This window comes from Chlamydotis macqueenii, chromosome 3 (genome assembly GCF_036417535.1).
Source record: "Chlamydotis macqueenii isolate bChlMac1 chromosome 3, bChlMac1.mat, whole genome shotgun sequence".
Taxonomy (NCBI): domain Eukaryota; kingdom Metazoa; phylum Chordata; class Aves; order Otidiformes; family Otididae; genus Chlamydotis; species Chlamydotis macqueenii.
Window position 1 is genome coordinate 50,481,247 of NC_141558.1, and position 16,102 is coordinate 50,497,348.

The 16,102-nt window shown below is 40.0% G+C and overlaps 1 protein-coding gene across 1 annotated transcript in view; it reads right to left on the reverse strand.

Annotated features, from left to right (window-relative positions):
* Positions 1-10,472, reverse strand: part of CDK19 (cyclin dependent kinase 19) — a 144,899-nt gene extending 134,427 nt beyond the window's left edge. Inside the window, exons 1-2 of the mRNA XM_086743466.1 lie at positions 10,353-10,472; positions 6,380-6,665 (exon numbers count right to left, since the gene is read on the reverse strand). The gene's annotated coding sequence lies outside the window, so the exon portion shown is untranslated. The remainder of the gene's footprint in view (positions 1-6,379; positions 6,666-10,352) is intronic.
* Positions 10,473-16,102: the final 5,630 nt, after the last annotated feature.

The window sequence follows — 16,102 nt, forward strand, 5'->3', positions numbered from 1 at the left end:
TAGAATCAAGTAAGCAGCTCTAAGTGTAGGTGAGCTCAGAGGCCAGTAAGAATGAGGCTACCATGTCATTTGAAGCAAACGTTTTATCGATCCATGGTTAAAAGATGGAAATGGGCACATTCATGTTTTCTTGAGGCTGGAGCATGTGGCAGTATTCCACTTCAAGTTCATAACGATGGATAGAATTGTTTCTGTGGGCACACGCTGTCAGGCCTGCTGGAGAACAGCTGCCTGGCATCTCCTCTCCAGGTGGTTCCCAGAGAAGGAGCAGCAGTGGGCAGCCATTTACAGAGCGGAAATGAATCTTTGACCAGCACCAAATGCGCTGAGAGAAAGAGGCAGAACAGTATTGGGACATTTTCGTTGCTCTTCCATGTTAGTAGAATGGTTGTGATACTGGTAATACATATTTAATAGCATTCACGTTTTTCAAGTATTTTATTAATTGTATTATTGACTTCTAGTCAGAAGAGAAATTACTGTAACATTTCTAATATGTAATGCTGTATCATTTGTTAAGTGTGCTGATGCAGAAAGTCTGAGTAGCCTCGCCAAAGAAAATAGAAGATGTCAGGCCTGCAGATCACAAGTGTGATTTTTTTCAGCCTGCCAGCCTAACCGAAGATGCCAGGTTGTCACTCATTAGAGTCACCATTTCTTCCAAATGGCAACTCACTGTGGCTAAATAGTGCCCAGACTGTTGGAAAGGAAAGGTGTTTGGAGCAAGACTGAAAGTTGAGAAATTGAATATTCTCACTAGTTCTCTAAGCAATTTCCCAAGACATATAAGACATGAATTTCTAATGTAAAAAGGAAGAATTTGGTCTTTAACACTTCAATGTCAAGAGTGACACACACAGACCATTCTTCTTTGCAGATTGCCTTGTGTATAAAATACACTGTTTTATTTTATTTCCAGCTTGTCTTAACTTCATTCTTTGGCTTGGAAAGCTGTATTTTCTGTTGTAGGCAATCTCTTACAGTTTTCTCTTGATGTATTAGTGAGACCAAAAAATATGTAGTGTTTTATTTAATTTTTCTAGGCCACATCTGGAAATAGTTGCACCTTTTCTTAAGTTACTCTCTTTGTAAGCTTTTACTTGTTAATCCAGTGGGAAGTTTTGCAGTCTTAGGGATCAAGAGAGCATTTTTCCAGTAGATCTTGAGTGGGGCATTAATAAACATATACAAACAGTGTTTACTTATGTCAGTCACATTTAAGCTGATGTTGTTTCACTTGAGAGTGAAAGGATGCATCTCAGAAGTCTGAGGAATAAGAGCAGAGAAAATTTGGAATGAGTAAGAGATCTCACATGAACTGTATTAGCATCTCTGCAGAAGCAGAGAAAAACTAACAGTTCCATTCTAAAAAATGTAGGAATATACTTGGGATTTTTAAACATATTAGTGTGAGAGTGTGAAGAGCCTAATTAAAGTGGGACAGCATGTCAGAGGATTTCTAATAGGGATAGAGTATAAAGTCTTCAACTGGCTGCAAGTTCATACTTTTCATTCCCAGTAAAACTCTGAATTTTGTAATATTTTACGTAAATTAACTTCTAAACACCTATAATAAAAGTATCAATCTTATTTTATAGGTTTAGAAAGTAAAGTACATAAGTAAGGTGCTCTATCAAGATTTTACAGGAAATGTAGAGAGCATGCTAGGAACAGAAGATGCGAGTCCTGACTTCCGCTCTCATGATATAATTATTTGGCTAGCTCTGGGGTTTTTTTAAATTCATTTTTATAGTACCATAATCCAAATATTACTAAAATAGAAACCCTGTGCTGCTTTTCTTGAGTATAATCCAAGAACTCGCCTTCAAAATAGGCTGCACTGCTTTTCACCTTGTTTTTTTCCTGAGAAAAAGAAAACCCTTACAAAATCATGAAAGCTATTCCCTGTGTTCTCTTTACAGACTGGCACGATTGAACACTTGCCTGACAAAAACAAGGGAATTCAGCATTCAGCAACTAAAAACCAGTAAGGGACAGCAAAGTGAAAGTGAAATAATTCTGCATTGCACAGTGTGCCGCAGTTCATCATAACGCAACTATGACTCAACCTTAGCGCTGATGGACTAGTGTAACTACGTGTACATCTTTCTTAGCATATCCACTTACTCCCTGTGAATTGTGAAGCAAGATGCCTGAGCTTACTTCATTTGGGGTAGAGCATGCAGTATCGTGGGCTTGCTTCAGGTTGTTCAGATTTAAGAATCAGTATGGCAGCTGGCTTAAGGGCCAGCCAATACCTCCAAAGCAGAGATTCAGATAAAATCTTGAATTCTAAAAATGTAGAAGTTGCCCATAATTATGGAGAAAACATAAACTCTAATTCTGAATACAGCAGCCCAAAAATTTATACTTTGGAGCTGCACAGTCAGTGTAAATGAGTGTCTGTGGCTTTGTTGGTATGCGTGGTTTCAGTCTACCTGCATCGTTGGCATCCTCATTCCAGCACCACCATGTTCCACCTACTCTATTTCCTTGATGACCACTAAAGTTTTCAGAACACCAAAAATAATTCTAAACTTTCCTGTAGAATCCACTGATCTTTCTCCACGAACTGGGAAATACAGTAGCATGTAATGGAAAAGGAAGGATGTGTCTTTAATTATCCTTGAAGCATATAAAGGAGAATACAGAAAGACTGCACCGTCTCATAGCTTTCTGAAGTGAAGTCTGTTCCCACAGAAGAAATGGAACTGTGCTAAACAGATAACCTGAACCTTATCAAGTCCTACTGTTATGTTTTCAACTTTTTTACATTGGATGTAGTAAGTTTTATACCACTGATGGCAGAATCCATCCTGAAGATAAGCTGTGGCTACAGAAGAGTATTTCATTACAAGTCTATAGAACATATATAATTTTTATATATAGAACTATTATACTTTAGTATTGCTGCTAGTCATGCTAGATTGTGATGTCCTATTACAAGTGTTTTTGACAGCAAATGTTTAAAAGGGCTTTAATAAATTGTCATTGGATAGAAGACAAAGGACAAGAAATAACAGGCTTCAGTTATACCAAGTGAGATTTATATACAGGAAACCCTTTGAGTGGTAAGGGCAGTTGATACTGAAATTTTCTGGAGATACTGTGTAATTATTAGACTAAAATTAAAAGCATTAGATATTTTTAAAGAAAAGGTTAGATAAACCTCTGTCAGAAATTTTGTAGGTAAGGTAGCATTAACGTGATGAAGAGAGGAGATAGATAGAAATTAGATTTCTTGATTTTCTTTCCAGCCCTATTTTGCTATTACTCTGCTGCTCTACATGACCTAAGAAGGAGCCTAATCTCATGGACTAACCAGTTAAAAGGCAGAAACCAAAAGATGGAAGTAAACCATGAGTTTTTGTGGCAGAAGGATTATCCCACAAGCATTCGTACTTAAAGCTGAGCTGTTCACAGTTCATAAATGAACTGGGAAAAGGAATGAATGATGATGTGATAGCATTTGAAGAACATATCTAATAATTTAGATCTAAAGCTGATGGAAAAGTACTGCAAGAGGCTCCCACCACACTGTGTGAGTAGTGGTAGTTGAAAAACAGTGTTCCAAAATGCAGCATAATGCACAGGTTAAAAACATACAGACATTATGGTGAACTCTAAAAGCTAGTATCAGTCAGGAAAAAAGTCTTGAAATCACCGTGAGTAGTTCTCTAAACAAAGGTTCAGTGCTCAGAAGTGGCTAGTAGTGCAAGAAAGGTAATCCCTTTTAGGAAAAAGGCTAAGAAAACAAAACGTAAAACACATAGTACTGCATATAACTGTGGTGCACAACTGGCGTATTGCTTTCAGTTCTAGTTACCTTGTCTCAAAATCCATACAGGAGAATTATGGTAGTGTTCAGGCTTGGATAACCAAAATTCAGAACTGTGAAGTGGTAAAATGATGAGATATAAGTACATGAGCAGCTATTAAACACAAAATACTGCCTCTGTTTTAGCAAGCCTGCAGGACTCAAATTACAGGAAGCTGGGAAGGCATACAGAAGGGATTATTGCTATCTGTTTGCCCTTCTCTTATACTCTTTCATTGTGTGCTAGATGGGCCTCTGGTCTGATCTACTTAAGCCTTCTTATGATCCTGTGAGGAGAGGCTTAATACATTTGGATTTGTTAGCTGGAGAAATGAATGATAGGAGGGTGATAAATGATGAAAAATAAATTGATCCCAAAGACATACTCAATATTGCATCAGTTGTGGCTATTATATACCATGGTCCAGAGGAAACCTCCTGCTCAGGAGTTCACTAGAACACAGTTTGTCAGAATCTGAGGAGAGGTGCTAACAAAAGAAATGAGTGATCCAGAAGCTGAATCCCTCCTGCCTGTGAATGATTTTGGGTTTTGTGAAACTATGGTGGAATCAGAATTAGGAAAATCTAAGAACACCTCTTCTGAGAGCCTCGATATGTTACTGAAGTTCTGGTTTTCTTATTTCCACGCTAATTTTTGTTATTTCCTAACTCCATCCATGCCTCAGTGGCAAAATCCTAAATTATCTAGATTCCAGAACTGTATTTACAGACAAATAGGAAATGACAGCATCGACTGCTGGCTCACTACGCTGAAGAAGTTGAGCAACTCTGAATTTTAAAGAAAGCCAGATGGTTTAATGAGAGCAGGAACCAGAAGTTCCATTGTCTTGCATGGTTTTAGTTCTTTTGGGACCAGGTTTTCTATCTGTAATGCAAGCAGACTATTTCCCCAGCTTTAGAAAAACTTTTGGATTAAAGCATTAGTAAACCTATCAGTTAGATTTACTAGCCTTGTCTATTGAGCAGCAAAGAATTTGCAGTCAGCCAAATTTCAGTCAACCTGAAAAAAAAAGAACTGACCAAAATCCTTTTATACTTCAGGCTATGATCTTGCCATTGCAACTCAAAAAAAAAATATTATCCTCAAACAAATACCTGTTCTTAATGCCATATACAAAAAAGACTAAGCACTGACTATTGAAGCAAAAATAGTTTTTAAACCCTTGCCGCCAGACCTCAAAAATTTTCTTGTCAAACCCCTACAGTGCTTCTAGCTGGATAAAGTATCAAGGAGAAGGTGACTATAACTTTGGCTTCATAGAAAATGCAGAAATAAAAGTTGATGCAAGGGAAGGATGGGAATGATTCATCCATAGACAATTACTGTCTGCTTTTACTACAGAACGTGAATGCCCTTGCTGCTGAGTAAGATTTCTTATCTTATCACTGGCTTCTGTGTTATCCTCACTCCAATTTTACACAAAGACATTCAGCAAAATTAAGGCAACCAAAACTATTAAATTAACGCACCTAAGCTGAAGTACTTTCAGCTGCTGTAGTAATGTTTCTTTGAAGGATAAAGTGCCCTTGGTTCCCTGTAGCCTCTGATAGGGTATTTTGTCTGGTTGGCATGGGATTAATTTTCTTCATAGCAGCCTGTATGGTGTTGTTTTAGATTTGTGACCAAAACAGCGTTGATAACACAGCAGTGTTTTAGCTATTGCTGAGCAGTCCTTGCACAGCATCAAGGCCACCTCTGTTTCTCACTCTGCCCCCGCAGTGAGTAGGCTGACACGAGCTGACCAAGGAGATGTTGCACGCCGTGTTACATCATGCTCAGTGATAAACCTAGAGGGGAGTTTTTGCGAAGTTGCCATTGCTTGCAGACTGGCTGGGCATCATTCTGCTGGTGGGAGGTGGTGAGTGAGTGCTTTCCATCACTTGTTTCTTTCTTTTTTTTTCTTTCCTTGACTTATGAAACTGTCTTTATCTTGACCCATGTGTTTTTCTCGCGTTTGCCCTTTCGATTCTCTCCCCTATCCCACTTCAGGGGGAGTAAACAAGCAGCTGGGTGGGTGTTTAGCTGCTGGCCAGGGTCCACCCGCCACGCATAGGAAAGCTCTGAGCAACGAATGGGAAGGGAGTGGGATGCATCTTACTAGGCTAATTGCTTTGCCATGGCTCTCATCTTCTACTCTGTATGTGGAAACTACCAAATCCCTGTGGTTAGGACTGGGTGGAAGTAGTCACAGTTCATTTTCTCTTTCCCATCTACTAGTGTCAGCAAGAAGACAGTATGGATCTCAAAAGGATTAACAAACTGATAACAGTTCCTGTTGTGTGAACTAGCCAAGCAAAATGTGCTGCTGCTTGGAACCTCTAATGCAGTCATAGGCAATCTGTAGCTCTTCAACCACATGAAGCTTGTGTGTGGCTTCTGCAAGAGCTACACCATATGACAGAGAGCAGGCAGTGCAAGCATGGAAATTCCTGCACATTCTGTATGTCCAGCTGTCAGAAAAAGCCAACAAACAGAAGCCACTGAACCTAAAATTACGCTGTCACCTTGGACCCAGCTCTGCTCTCCAGCAGAATACTTACCAACAGCCTATAATGTCATTTTACAGAGTTTGCCCTCTCCTTAGTGTGATGAGGTGTCACATGAACTTGAGCTTTCTTCTCTCGTCTTCCTCAATCTGGAGCTGCTGTGTTTGATTCTGCACAGCCACAGTCTGATACCACGACAGGCAAAACAAAATCTTCCTCTGATTGAAGTTTTCTTACCACTGGGTAAACCTGTGGGAAAACAAGCTTCTCCGCTAACCCTATGACTTCTGAGAACTGTAGGAATTTGGATTCTACAGGTGTGTGAGCTTTTCAGGACTGTCTGAAAGGAAAAAAAAACATGGAAAGTTTTTTGTTTGTTTGTTATCTCAGAGTAAGGAGACTTAAATTTTAGGGAGTGAAATTCATACACTCTTTAAATCAGATGGAGCTTCAGTAGTAACTTAACAGAGCCACGTTTACTCCAGAGTCTGTTCCAAGCCTCATTGTTGCCACTGGAAAAACAACATTATTTGTGTTTCAGTTCTTGTGTCTATAGAGTAGGTACAATAATACTTAGACATCCTTAATAGGACTATCTCTAATCTAATTGGTAACTTTGGACACTCTGAGTATTAACCATTATTTTATTGTTACTATTTATTGTTGCAAAATGATAGCTGCTAGTGCAAACAAAATTTTCTTCCTATAGCCTATTGAGTCCATGCAATGGACTCTTTGGTGTAAGACTCTTTGATATAAATGGCTTCTTTGGCATAAGGCAAAACACAAAGACCTGTAACTTTAGCATCCTTGTTATAGAAGCAAGCATGCTTGAAACAGAAATAATTGTGATATCAATGGTAACAGAAACAATAGCAATAGACTAGGATCAGATTACCAAATTGTTCCCAGTAGTGAAATCCTGAATACTGTAGGTAGGAAACTGCATGCTTATGGAGAAGATAAACTAATATAAAGAAAATTTGTTTCAACTGTGACCATTGTGCTGGTTACACTAAGAATCCATTTTGGGTGCCAAGGTCACTTCAGTCTGTTTAATTTTAATGTGTTGCTTTTGACTCCAGTTATTCCCAGGTAGAGATCAAATTGTGCTGTTACGAAGTGGCAGAAATGGAGCCCTAGCTTCTTTGGATCTGCGTCCCATGCTTCGTCCTTTCCCGTTGTCCACAGCTCGGGCTCCCTGCCCACCATCAATCTTCCCTTCTCCCAGTATCCACAGCTCCCTCCTCCTGCCTCCCAGCTACCAGCTGGGTGAGAACTGAGGCGATGTGGCTGCTTTTGAGCTAGGCATGTGCTGGCTGCCAGCAAACTAAACATAATAAATAACCTTTGAGCTCGGGCAACAGCTTTTCAGTCACAGAAATAATTTGAAGGAAGTGATCTTTCCTTTACTGAGCTGTTAAATTTCATGAAACTTGGGGGAATTGCATAGCCTGAAGTTTTCTATTTCTGTGTAAAATGTAACTGAAACGAACTCATGGATTCAAAAGTTATTAGAGAGAGTCTGACAAACGGGCAGGCAAACAGCAGATCACCTAAGCCCTGTTTCCTGAGGCTTACAGTCACAGAGAAGTACCCTTTGATGATGTAATAGATACAATTCCCGGTAGTTTATAAATAAGGTTTGAGGACCGAAAGTCTGGGAAACATACTAAAAATTGGTCTTGGGAGTTTCCATACCATTTACAACATTCAAGGGAAATCTCCAGAGCCATTTAGTCGCATCACAGCAGAAAAACTACAGTTGTTTTGATTTGTCAGGATTAATACAGAAATTAGTAGAAACCAGGATCACATTTCAGGAGCCAGAAAATGAGTCGTTGTTAAACGCCCCTGCTTCAGCAATTAGGCATCATTTCCCAAACATATAAAATTGTAGTTTGTTGTCAGAACCCACAGGAGTTTATTTGTAAATTAAAAATTAAAAAAAATAAAATAGAAAAAAGTATTCATAGGTCCATACTGTACAACCCTACTGAATGAAAGATTTTCACTGCCTTTAGGACTTCCTGCATATGAAAGATTGTCTACTTGAACATCCACAGATGAGAATCATATGCTGTGTACGTATGAGTGTATTTTCTGCCTTTATTAAGTGCATTCTTTTTTCACATTTCCAACATCCTAGATTGTATCCGGCTTAAATTCAGATACAAAAATAGGTGATTTTGGCACAGTGCAGGTAACGTGATACCTGTTCTAAAGTCTGATAAAATTGCATGCTTTCTTTTGTGTGTAATCTCCTTTCCTTGATATCACTTAAATATTGATACCATATGTCATGCTTATCCCCTCGCAGAACACATTAAAATGGGGCTGGGGGGGAGCCAAACATCAAATTCACCTTGATATTACTTTGATGGAAGTAAGACAAAGACATGAACTGAACTCATTGCAAATGAATTTATTTCTGTCTGTCAATAATTCAGATTTTATTGAAAGTATAAAATGGTCACTAAAATGGTAGAAAAAGCCATCTAGTTGCAAAAAGATGTCTGAGAAGAACTTTATGCTTGAAAACAATCTGTTGGTTATATCGGTTCTGGATGAACTGAAAATAGAGGAGTAAATTTGGTAAATTAATGAGCAAAAAACACGCAGTGAGTAAAGCTCATATTGGTCAGGCAGCAGGGCACAGAATACACTTTCACAGAGAGAGGAGGTAACAGGAAAGTTCTGCACATCTATATGAGAAACAACATTGAAAATAAAGACAAAAGATGGAGGAAAGCCCCAGAGTATGGGGGCTCAAACTGGTCATGCATAAAAAGCAGATCTAAGTTCCACTAAGTTCTGTGACCACTGCAGAGCTTTCAGCAGGCCAAATCCTCTAAAGTCCCTTTCAGGGGCTCTTTCCTACATACAGAAGCTATATGGACTGAATTCAAGTGATATTAACTAAACAAGTTCAATTTTTATGTGCTGTTTCTCTTATAATGACTTTAAACTATTTTTATCTGTTTGGTTTATGACTATACATTTAGACCAGAAGCACAAATTAAGTTTACAAACAGTTGCTCCATTCAGAGATGTTACTACTCCCCAGCCCTTCATCGCTGACATTTTGCAAAAGGCTATTTCCACCCACAGTTCTGCTCGCCTGCTCCAAAATGCGTCCCCCGGTGCCAGCGAGGCTGATGAACAACCTCCAGTGAAGTGTCCGAGGAGCGAGCCAAGGAGCACCTACGCAATTCCTGCCAGTGACAGATGTGGGTGCAGTAAACTGCTGCTGGATGATGACAATCAATGAGACGTCCTGTCTTCATCTGTTACAGCTACATTGGGAAGGAAATGTCAGTCTGCTGCCCTGCTGATGGCTAAACCAGTATAAACAGACCTAAACCGTGCTAAAACCTTGGCTGCACACAGCCTTGGGTACTATTCTTGCTGTATTGATTTGGAAATCAGCACAGCTAACCTGGTAAACCCCTTGTGCAAACATATTTATAACATTCTAAAGTTGTTTTTTTTCACTGATGTGATATTCTTATAAATTTATCTCCAATACAATAAGCTATTTTATCATGATCTACAGCAGGAAGACGTGTTGCAAAGGAACACCAAAAAAAAAAACAAAACAAAAAACTACTGAGCAGGGCCAAATGAAGATGTAACATAGCTGAGATGGGCCGTAAGTTTTTATGTTGTTCCCATGCTGTGTGGCATGGAGTGTGCCGCACTGAGGCGTGCTAACAGCCCCAGCTGTCTGTGGAAGGTCTGCGGAATGCCCTTCTGCAGCATTTGAAAGGATACAACTTGAAACCCAAGTCAAACAGCAGAATACATGGATAACTTCTGATACTAAAATCCTTCAGTCTCAACATTGTATTTATTACAAAATATATTTCTAAATTACGCTCCTTATTTTAAAAATACCTTTCTTGAGAAACCTACCCAGAAGTCATTACTATACACAAATATATATTGAATGCATAAATACATAACATATAAAATTATTATATACTTCTAATCATAAGATTGCGTTAACAGGCATAAGGCAGCTTACCTGCATTGACTCTTCTATCTGTACATTGACTTTGTGGGTGTGCTTTATAGCTGTATTGCTTGTTATCAGTTTTATAGCTGGAGAAGTATTGCCTGAAGTGTAGCCTACAGGTGCAGTTTAGCACCGTGCCTTCTGCGTGTTTCCATGCCGCCATAAAGGTCCACTCTTCCCTTTCAGTTCGCTTGAACCACAAAGTTCTCAGCACTTGCCATCCTGCCAAAGGGAGCTGTAAAGCTATATACACGCACAACAGACCTGGAGAAACAATACTTTTACAGGCAAATAAAGCAAATTTGAGCACTTGCCAGTGCCTTTGTTACATGGTGGGCAAGTAATCCCCTACTGTGGCTGTTAGCCACCCAGGTCCCTAATAGAGTAATAACTGAGTCTCCCCAAAGGCAGCATCAGAGTTAGAGACTTCAGAAGTGGCTTAATACTTGTAAAAGCTCCACCTAGTTACTCTACATGTCTTAGGATTGCAAATATTTTGCAGCACTCTGATCCTGGTAGGAGGTTCCTTCTTTGTAATCTTATAACAAGTCCAAATCCAATTATTATATCCTGTAGGACAATTTCTGCATGAAAATAGCGAACTCAGATATCTTTCTTAGTCAGAGGATTTGAAGCTTAAGTCATTCTAAAAGCTGCACTGTAATTAATATAAAAAAAAAGGAGTCTTCTAATATAAAAAATAGCAAGCCCAGTATATGTGGGCAAGAAGCTTAATTTCTTCATTTAAATAACTTAAGTACAGCCTTTAAAAAAATTTATATGAGACATAAGAAAGATTGTACATTAAGACATGAATCTATGTACTTTTTCTAGCCAAGGTTCAGTTTACTGGAATAAAAGCTTTTTGACAGACAGGTACCAAAAAGAGGTGGCAGGAGCTGATATCCTGATAATTATGGTATCTTGTGTAAGGGTATTCCAGAGTAGAGGCAAATTCTGGGACTTGACACTGACAGCTGTAATAATTATTTAATCCTGCTGGAGTTAATGGGATTACTGCTGCCATTCCCTGTTTTTCCTTTAGAATGACCTTGCATAACGGAGAGAGTTTGATGGAAAATGTACATGTCTTCCCAGCTCAGCAATCAGAAACCCATGAGAAGGACCCTGAAGACCCTGAAGCAAAAAACCAGGGCTTCCTGATAGAAGTCAGGACACAAAGAACACTTGCCGTACACCCTGTCTTGGAAAAGGTTTGACAAAACATGACTCTGTACCGTTCAGCAGCTCAAAACAACTGGGACATTCAGTACTCTGGGTGGGTAGGCTGCAGTAGATCCCATTGTCTCTGCAGTCTCTTGCATAGTAGAGGCCACCTTGCACCATCATCCTTGTTGACAGAAAATAAGGGAGCGGTATATCCCTTTTTTTCAAAACAAATGATCTCAACTCCTGGCACAGAGCATTTGGCGTGCGTTTCTCACTGCTCTGAGTTCAAGTAGATCAACGTGTGGCTGTGCTGTACCGGGGACCGGAGATCCTGAGCCTTCATGTTATCTCAGTGAGATGCTTATCTACCACTGCTACTGCATTTATGCAGAAAATGCGGGAACGATTAGGAGCTGGTCCAAGGTGTGTCCCTGACAGACATAAATACCTTGTAGCCATTTGCATAAAGCCTCACATAGTGTGTTAAAGCAGTACAGGGAGTGACATGCCTCAGAAAAGCTAAACAAACCCAATGCTCACAGTGTCAGATTTGTGCACAAGCTTTGCTGTGCCTTGAACAAAGTCCCATCGGAGGCAGGGTTTGACAGGAAGATAGTCTGTCGCTTAACTGACAGACTTAAGGTGCTGTATGAGAGCCAGTTGTGACTTCCAGAAATTTAGCATGAAATCCAGAGAATACGGAACTTGTCTCTATTGATTTTTGAATCTAAGCTGTGTGTAGACATATTTTTAGAATGGTTTCAACTTTTGTATAGCCCCCCTATTATCAGTTGCAATTACATGGCAAAATTAATCACTTTAGTCTCATACTAAGAATGCTACTTTTGTATTATGTTTATTACTTTATCTTATATACTGATAATAATCATACATGCTTTTTTTTGTACTGGTGTTTTCCATTAAATGCACTTCTGTCATTTTAAAAAATCAATAGCTGTATTATCTTCAGATTGGCTCATGTATTGTGGCACTGTAAGAAACTAGGTGTTGGAAATAAAATGTTAAGCCACCCAAAGCCACTGCAGTTAATCATATTTAACACCTGACTAAACTGTGCTCACCCAGAGCTTTTGGTAGGATTGGGAATAAACAATCCTGCTCAAGTAATTCTGTTCTGTTACGTGAGTGCCCATTAATAGCTGCAGTTTCTATTAAAGCTGGATGTAATTCTAGAAGCCAAAAGCCCTGTTCAAGTTTAGGAATATTTTGTACCTGTCATTTCTCTGGTACAGCAGGTCTTGGAAGGGCCTACCATTTATTTTTCTATGACCTACAGACAGACTGAGTATTGATCATAAATCTATTTGCTTTTAATTAATGTATCATCAGGAGAAGCATATGAGAGGAGATTGCAGAGAGTATGCTCTGCTGGTTGACCTCCACAGTGATGCCAGAGCACAGAGTTGCTTTTTATTTATCCTCTTGAACCTATGATGAAAATGTACATACTCTACCACAATTCAAGTGTTCTCATATTTATCCATATTTCCATCACTAAATTGATGTGAAAACTCAGCTTTTGTGTTGCCTGAATAATATCATTCACCTAAACTACTCACGCTTGAAATGGAAGACCCACCTCTGAAGAGCAGGCAGAGAGCAGCGTGTTAAGGCAGGGCAAGCATTAGTGTGGCCAGCCAGGGGTTCTTTGAAACAAGGTGGGATTAGAAACAGATTCCCAAAGAGTCAAGATAAGTACAGTAAGGAAAGGGGACAGCAGCTCAAGGATGTCCTACTGCATTTTACTCTAAAAAAATATGCATTTTTCCTTTGTGGCAATGCTTGAACTTGACTTTTTTTCTCTTAAAAGAAACAGCCTTTTCTTTTCTTCTGTGGCTTAGCATAACAAAGGAACAGGCTTTTAATGGTAGCTTGCTTTTCTTTGTCTTTCAGACAAGGGGAAAATTCTGATGTCTTCAGTATATATATTTTACACATACAAAAATGGCCAGTTTATCCTCCTGGATCATTTTTGATTACTCCGCATAATTTTCTTAGGTTTCCATGCTTCACTTCATGAAGATATGCCCTTGGATCTTCCCAGTACCTATGGTTGGGAACCTGCAACTGTGTGTACCTGGGTACCTGGGCCTTTGTCACTGCTGGGGACATTATGGTGGTCATAACGGCTGCTTCCTGTACTAAGTTTAACACCGACTACACTGTTGCAGTGCTCCTACCTTAAGATCCCCTAGATCAGTTCCCCCTTTCGTAGAACTCACAGGCAATCTCCAGCAATTTAGCATTCCTGCAGCAATGCCTTTACCCAGAGCAAGCTGTCTGGAAGGAGACAGACCTTCCTGCAGGGAAAGAAGTCTCAGGAATTTCCAAATTCCTTCTCCTTCCTGTTACTGAGCGAATCTAACAATCTCTCCTTTGACAGAGGGTCCTAAAATAACACAGCCTCCATAACTGCTGAAGGACTGATGCAGATTAAGGGAAAAAGTGGGTTAAACAAGGGATAATACACTTCCAGAGCCTCTTTATTCCACAGAGAATGCTGGCGAGGAGCATACACAGTAAAGGGTGAAAATCCTGGGGAGATCACAGGAAAAATCCTGTGGCTGCAAAACAACATGCTTCCAAAAAACCAGAAAGGCAGATAGGTGCATCTGTTACCAATCAACTCTTTAGACAAGTTTAGGAGTCGTGGAGCAAAAGAAACAAGCCTTCCCTCAGGCTCAAATTCCTCCTTGGAATTTCTTAAATGTCCATGGCTGCAGAGCTGTAATTCCCGGTCTGCCCTGCAAACAGCAACTATTGCCAGCCTCTTCACCAGCCTGAGAACCCAGACAGGGAAACCAGCAAAATTTTGACTACCTGTACAGAAACCATACTGGCTATCTGAGAAAAGACACAGTTGCCTTAGCAGTACATTAACAGGTTTAGCCCATTAATCTAACAATCCAGCAAAGTGTTGATACATTCCTGATCACATATGTACTCAATCATTGATTTTTTTTTTATTTGCTTGCTTTCAACAAGCATATTTAAATTACAAAATTAACTTCCTGTGAGGTTGTCTATAGGACCAATTCAGCTTTTCTCCTGAGAATGTAAAGCTGCAGAGTACATTACCATTACACTGAGTGCTCATATACTGATGTTAAAAGTGACCAAACCTCAGCAGTTCCCTTAACATAAGAACAAGTTTGCTTTGTAATGACAATGCTGACTGAATAGCAAAAGTTTCTGTAAAAATACTTGCATTTAAAGCTTGAATGCATGTCCTTATACAACACCCTCATCCTTAGGGTCCTCAGTTCTGGTTCCCAGCTCCCTTCTCATTCCTAGCTGCCCCAAGTATCCATGCACCTCGTCTCTAACTCCAGGCAGACCAAGCTGCCTTCCCCTTACTTCTCCTCCTGACTTATTGCAGGCAACATGGTTGCTGCCACTCGTCACCCTGGTGCTGTGCTCCCCTGGCAGTTCTTGCAAGTAGAGTGGGGCCTGAAGTGATAAACTCCTGCGATGGGGGGAGAGAAGGGAATGGAACCTCAGGGAGGGTGTTCTGGCCATATAGAGAGTGCATCCACATCAGTATTTTGGTTTGGGAGATCTTTTGTTCTGCAGATCTGTTCCTAGAGGCATGCATTGTCATCATGTGTGCGGCAGCAAGAGAAGGACCCTCCAGAAGTACCCTGCATCCATGCTGTATCTTCTCCTTGCTTCCAAAGTGTGTTCTTGTGCTCCTGAATATTTCCAAACCCTCCCTCAGCCTCTGGACTCTGACCTCAAACCGAGGATACTTCAGTAATGAACGTAGTTAATTTGAAACCGATTGTTGTTTGTAAGGTCAATAATGGGAACACTGACTACCAGCAAACAGTCCTTCTGAGAACACAACTCTACAGGGATCTGATGTTTCCCTTAACCAAACAATGCCATAGTAACTAACCTGATGTGTGCCTACTCAACCTGCCAAGCTACTGCCATGCTTTCCCTATTGCTTAAAGCAGGCCTCACAAAACCTGAGCTAAAAGCATGCAACAGTTACCACAGTATGGTTATTTCACTCAGACTAAGCTTAATAGGATGTGTTACTTGTGAATTTTGAGTAAATAATCCAAATTAACCTTGCATTTGCTGAAACAAATGTTGAACCTCTTCTTTTTGGTTTCTGCGTTTGGGGAGCAAAGGCTGAGCTTCACTATCCACGTTTCAATAAAAATCAGTCAAAGAAAAATGTTTCCTGTAAGTACTGCGTATCTTCCTTGATCTGCCAAGGTTTACATCATGGACGAATATGCCCATTTGTATTCAGAGGATGCAGACTCAGGATGCGTCCGACCTATTTCCCTACTACAACCTCATCATCCCCTGCTTCAGATTCCTCTGTTCCCCAGGCACCTCCCTGATTCATAATCTCAGGAAAGTAGGAGATGCATAATGATCTTGCAGACCTGCACAACAAGTGTTTTCACTGTGGATTTTCCAGCCCAAAGGATTGCCCACTCTCTGGTAAGCAGGCTCGCATTGCTAACTTACAGAGTATAAATGCTATTTGCTTATCTGTCATCAGAGTGGCTCTCAGTCTGGTGTCTCTTTGATGAAGGCCAGGGCCAGTA